The sequence below is a fragment of the Centruroides vittatus genome, unplaced genomic scaffold (genome assembly GCF_030686945.1).
Source record: "Centruroides vittatus isolate TY-2023 unplaced genomic scaffold, ASM3068694v2 contig_18, whole genome shotgun sequence".
In the NCBI taxonomy this organism is placed as follows: domain Eukaryota; kingdom Metazoa; phylum Arthropoda; class Arachnida; order Scorpiones; family Buthidae; genus Centruroides; species Centruroides vittatus.
In genome coordinates this window covers 2026075-2032406 of record NW_027121101.1, presented here as the reverse complement: position 1 = coordinate 2032406, position 6332 = coordinate 2026075, and positions in this window count along the sequence as shown.

Here is a 6332-nt window from a genome sequence, read left to right as displayed (position 1 = left end):
GGCGTTATCTGCAAGGAGAAAACCCGGAAAACTCCTAGCTGCCAGCCTGTCCGACCGGAGTGCGAACCCATGAACTCGTCTCGGTCTCCTGAGTTCAGATATATACTCAAAGTCCCGAAATTCCATAGGGGTAATCTATAGTATAGCCTAAAAATCTCGTTTTATTATTTTTGTTAAATTCGTATTAAAATAAAGAAATAATATATATTATAAATGGTCTAAATCTCATAATACTTGCATTCCTTTTTTTAAAATATGATTCAACTGCTTCAGCTTGTCGCTTTGAAAGAACCAGGTTTCCGACCGGCTCAAATCATCAGTAATTTTCACTAGTGGTTTTTTTTTAAACTCTTTCCGCTTTGTGGGCACTAAGAGGGCCTCTTTCCGCTTTGTGGGCACTAAGAGGGCCTCTTTAGTAGGCCCATTATGGGTTCGGCCAGGCCCACAATGGGGTGACCGGGTGGTGAGGGACGGGGCCCGACATATCCGAACGGACTACCCCCAAAAAATTCCTGGGGATTTCTCGACCCGTTCGGATTCGAACCCGGGTCCCCCAGAGCGGTAGGCTGCCGCCTTGACCGCTCGGCCATCCGGCCATTCGCTAGTGGTTTAACCCGGATATGTTAGATTTTATCTCTGCCCGACCCATTAAGAGTCTCGCCGAAATTATGATGGCCATGAGTAAAGACTCTTCCAGCCGATTGCAGAGACAACGTTTAGAGGCTGACGGCGGTTTACAGATCGGGTAGACCGCGGTTTAGAAAAATTTCATTGCAGAGGAGGCGTTTCTCGCTTGCCACAATGTAGACAGCGATTAGAAACAAGTTATTTGACCTACTTTCTAGACTCACTCAACAGCAAGTTTAGAGGGGTTTTTTAGTTTTGTTGGTGGAAAAGCTTAGATAAAAAATGGATATCGTTCCTTCGATAAATGTTGTAAACGGTACGAATCGACAAAATTATTCATTAATTAATTGCTTGGAGCAAAAATAACAAAATTAAATATGTACTTTAAATTTGTTATAAATGTTCAAATTTCGATATTCAAATGGGAGAAGACTTAAAACTGCAATTTATTTAAATTAGATGAATTTATTTACAATTCGAATATCGTGTCGGTTATAAAACGTTAATGCATTTCGGGGTTATTGTAGTTACAGAACGTTCTGTTAAACAAACGAGACAATTTTAATAATTATAGAAATCTTTTTATAGAAATAAAAAATATATATAATAGTAATAATAAAATATTTAAAATTATTTATTTTTACAGTTACGAAAGGTGACAGTAATACGATGTCGAAATAATTCGTCAAAAATCTATTCTGAAGACGAATTTCGAATTCGGTATAAATTTTCTAAATATAGATTTGTTCGTATTTTAAACCGTATTGGCGACGAAATTAAATATCGAAATAGAAAAGGGTCGTCATTAACTGCCGAACAATGGTTGTTGACGGCCTTAAGATTTTATTTCCGGAAGCTTTCGGAATATAGCTGGCGACCTTTTCTGACGTCACAAACGAATAACCCGATTGGCCGAACGACTCTTAAAACAGGGAAGTAATGGCCAAGAAAGTAAGAGCCAATGTTTTGCCGAAGTTCTTGTAGAGGGCATTTAGAAATAGACGCTCGTCGTCTTTGCAACGCATTTTAAACCGCGGTTCAGCCAGCCAACGTCTATAGGCCGTTCTGTTGTTAAACGTCGTTTAACGTAAACTCTGTCTCTGCAATCGGCTGTTCGAGTTTGCAAGGTGGAAAAAGCTTTACAAAAACTTAATCTTTTTAAAGAAAATACACATAAAAATGTTTTCTAAATGTATTAAAATTAAAAATTCTAATTTATCCTGAAATTTAGTAACTGATATAAAAAATTGTAAATGAACAAAAGACCAAATAGCCGAAGTGGTAAAGCCATCGGTCTGCCGCGATAGCGGACTCGAATTCCAGTCTGTCAGGACGAAAGTCAGGAAGAACCTTCGGAAAATTTTCATTAGTCTGTTCCGAATATGTCGGGCATCCTTCATCCTTATTGTGGACCTGATCGAATTTATAATGAGCTAGGAAAAACCTTCTTACTGCCCTCAAGGCGGAAAGAGTGAAAAATTATTGAGCATTCTATAAGAGAAATAAAAAATGGAAAAAGAAAAATTATTTCTGAATCTTATCTTCAAATGTTAATTAAAATTCAAATAATTGAATAAATGAATTACAGTAATCATTTAATAAAAATCTTATTTACAATATTCAGTTACTATTTAAGTCTTTTAAAATATTATAGGTTACGGTGATATGATATTTAATATACCATAATAAAACATAATATTACAGTATCTAATGTATAATATCCGGAATCATTGTAATAACAAAATGTTTAGTTTATTGTTAAAATTATTTTCGGTTATTTGGTTTCCATCGATTTAAAACGCTCAAGTTTTATAATTATGGTCTATTATAAATAATTTTTAGTTATTTTTATTAGCCCATTGAGCTTGAAAAACAGATTATGATTATACTATATTAAACAATTAATTTTTAAAATAACTATATTTCTATTAGATGCTAACATAGAGTTATGTTTTAATTTGATATCAAAAATAAATAAACTATTGCGACACGTAAAATTAAATTTCATTTTTTATAAACATTATCACTTAACGGAATATCCAATTAGGAATATTTACGAATTACGATGCATTATTGATTTATTGATGAATAATAGCTATATTACGATTAACAATGAATGTTTTAAATTTAACAAACCAAATGTCGTCGTAAGAAAAAAGTTGTAGTTATTTTGTTGCGGAACTTAAATCATTACAAGTTATTAAACTAAAAATAAAAAAATAAAAGTAACCGATATGATATAAAATTTATTTAATTTAATACTGGTGTACTTTAATTAATACTTAATACCTAAATTCACCCACTTTTGAAGATAATAGTTCAAAGTATTGACAAATACATCACAGTATTGCATTTTGAGTTCGCATTATCCTACGGGCAAAAAGGAGAATTGCCTTGGGCCTCCACCAACAAGGGACCCAAAACTAATCTTTTATAATATATAAATATATATAAATTTATATATTACTATTTATATAATTTATTATATATTATTTATATATTTTTATAAATATATAAATATATATATATATATAAATGTATATATATTTCCCCAAAAAAATTTCCTCAAAGAAAAATGTCTGAAGTCAACACTGCACTGTACAGTACATGAGGTCAACTATTACAAATTCGCCTAGGCCTTATGAAGCTATAACGCGCGACTGTTTTGAGTAGCCTATTTAACTATTTTATTGGTCTATTTTTACGAATTTTAACATTTTCCAACCGATTACTTAATGGTGAATAGTATATTGCTATCGAAATTTAAACGACCTACCAGTGTCCAAGCGGTTCCGTTTCCTGAACACTGGTAGTTAGGTCGTGGGTTCCCGCCTTGCCAAGACGGCTGGCCACGTGGAGTTTACCGGGTTTTCTCCACGTCTGTAACGCCTGAATAAGGAAAGACCTCCCGGAAGGCAATTCCCCCTAGGCAGATCGTCCAAGTCGTAACTTAACTATCTAAATTATTTATTTATTGGTTTTAAAGAGAAAGCTACAATTTTGTGACTTTTTAAAATAAAATTTTAAACCTGTCTATGAAAATAAACACCAGAAGGCTGTTCATCCTCATCTTCAAAGACTTCGTTGTATATTTGAGAATTTGTTTGACCATCCCACGAATCTATTATTAATAAAATCTTTTCTTACAGATGGCTGTAATATTTCAATTAGGAAGTCTATAAAAATCTACATTACATTAAAAAATATAAAATGTGATTATAATGAGAGCAGATGAGCCCGGCGGTGCTCGGGCTAAAAATAACAACAGCAAAGATTAGGATTATTAGATTATTTCGTACTCTAACCCTTCAACTATATTAAATTATAGTATTTGATTTATATTTATAAAGGTGAGAGGTTATCACACCGAGTGCCCAATCTAACACATTTTTAAAATTCTCTAAATTGTGTAGCCTACAGTAGAGGAATAAAGAATTTTTAAAATGTGTTAGATTGGGCACTCGGTATGATAAACCCTTACGTAAAATAACCTTTACAGTTATATAGCCGATCTTAACCGTTTTCACCGGATGCAAGAATTCGGTCTCCCCCTCTTCCGAAGCTAATTAAAGAATTTCTAGATGGGTCTAAAAATATGTTCGATTTCCCGCAAAAACCACATCTAAAATAGTACAGTAGAAGCCGAGTTCTTCAGGGCAACTTAACCCTCTCCTCTCCCCCGCGGGGAAAATTTCCAAAAATCTCTTCGTAATGTGCATTCTCACGACGTACCCTGAGTACCAAATTTCAGCTTTCAACTCCTAATCGTTTGGGCTCTGAGCTTATTATTATTATCAACCCATCTCGATTATATTATAAGTACTGTACAGTACTTTCTAAAAGTGGAGTGATCAACGTAAAACACAGTACAGTATATATTTTCAATGATTTTTAAAACTGTACATAACAAATTAAAAAAGATAAGATTAAAACCATTAAAAAAAACCTCGTATACAGGGATCCAGCTTAAACTATTCACGTATGACGCTTCAACTAATTACGCTACGCCAGAAGTTCGTAAAACATTCTTAGTACCACTTCTTAGTACCCACAGGGCGGAAAAAGTTTAAAAAACTTTTAATTTATTATAATTATTTCGGAGAAAAGTGTTATTTTCTATCTCTGTAATAGCGAATGGAGAAACTTAGCCATATCGTAAAAAATAAATACAGAAATGTTTTATTCCTTCATAGAAATAAGAAAAATTGTCTTTACAGAGATTTAAAATTTAAACATTAAATTTCAGAATAGAATCTTATATTTTTAAAATCTGTTTATTATTGTATTTTTACGTTAAAACTAGCGCTAAACATATAAACATATATAAAAATAGTCGGATAGCAGAGACGATTAAGGCGTGTATTTCCTCTCGGAGCGAATCGGTTTCAGAATTTTCCTTCATAGTGTCGGAAGGACAAAAATAGTTTATATACAGCATGTAAAGATACAAATAATTTTTTCAATTTATATTAAAGTCAAATCAGAAACTAAAAGAAAACAATAGAAAGTATGTATATAGGTGTAGTTATAATTATAAAATACAAATTTGACAAAATAGACAAAACGGTGATAAAGGAAATTTTCAAATAAACTTAAATGTAAACAAACAATAAATATTGTTTATGTACATCTTCTCAAGTAAAAAACAGAAAATTACTTTATAATTATAAATTATATCAAGTTTTAGCATATTTTATGTTGAAATATTTCGAACGGCAAAGAGCTAACGATCGAAGCAAATAGGTTTACAAGTTAGTAAATTATATTACATATTTGAAACGAAACAACGGTCGCTGTTGAGTTTTTTATTTAAAATAAAAATATGCTGAAGTACTTTGATATAATTTATATATACGCTAATGTCCACAAAATAAGCATAACCAGCGGCCGGATGGCCGAGCGGTCAAGTGGTCAAGGTTAGCAGCCTGCCGCCCTGGGGAACCCGGGATCGAATCCGGAGGGGTCGAAAAAATCCCCAGGAATTTTTCGGGGGGTGGTGCATCCGCATATGTCGGTCCCCGTCCCTCACCACCCGGCCACCCTATTGTGGGCCTGGCCAAACCCATAATGGGCTTGCTATAAGAGGTCCTCTTAGTGCCCACAGGGCGGAAAGAGTTACCAAAAAAAAAAAAAATAAGCATAACCATTAATTCGGCCAATATCTCAGAAACTGCTAATCAGAACAGCATGAAACAAAATTAAAATACAGTACAAACAGAACATTATGTTCTTGACGTAATAAAACAATTGAAAAGCAGAATTTTAATCTAAACTACGTCAAACTGAAACAACAAGAAAAATATTAAGTATTACGTAAATCTTTCTGCGCAGAAAATGATTAATAGAGCGTGTGGTTGTCTTCTGCGCGTACACATGCTGCACAACGATTGTTCACGCTGATTAAAACATTGTTTATCAACTCTGCCGGGATCAAAGTTCATTCTTGAACAAGAGCATTTTGACGCTCCTGAATTGTTCTTAGTAGATGCTGACAGATGCAACTCGTCTCCTTAGAGTAGTGGTGCCCAAACTATAGCCCCGAGTCAAATCCAGCCTGCGAACATATTTGACACATTATTTATAAACGATAGAAATAGACTTATAATATTTGTGATTTATCTACCTACAACTTATACACATTTGGCCCAGCGACAGAAAACGTTGGGCACCACTGCCCTAGAGCATTCTATACATGTTTTATGGAT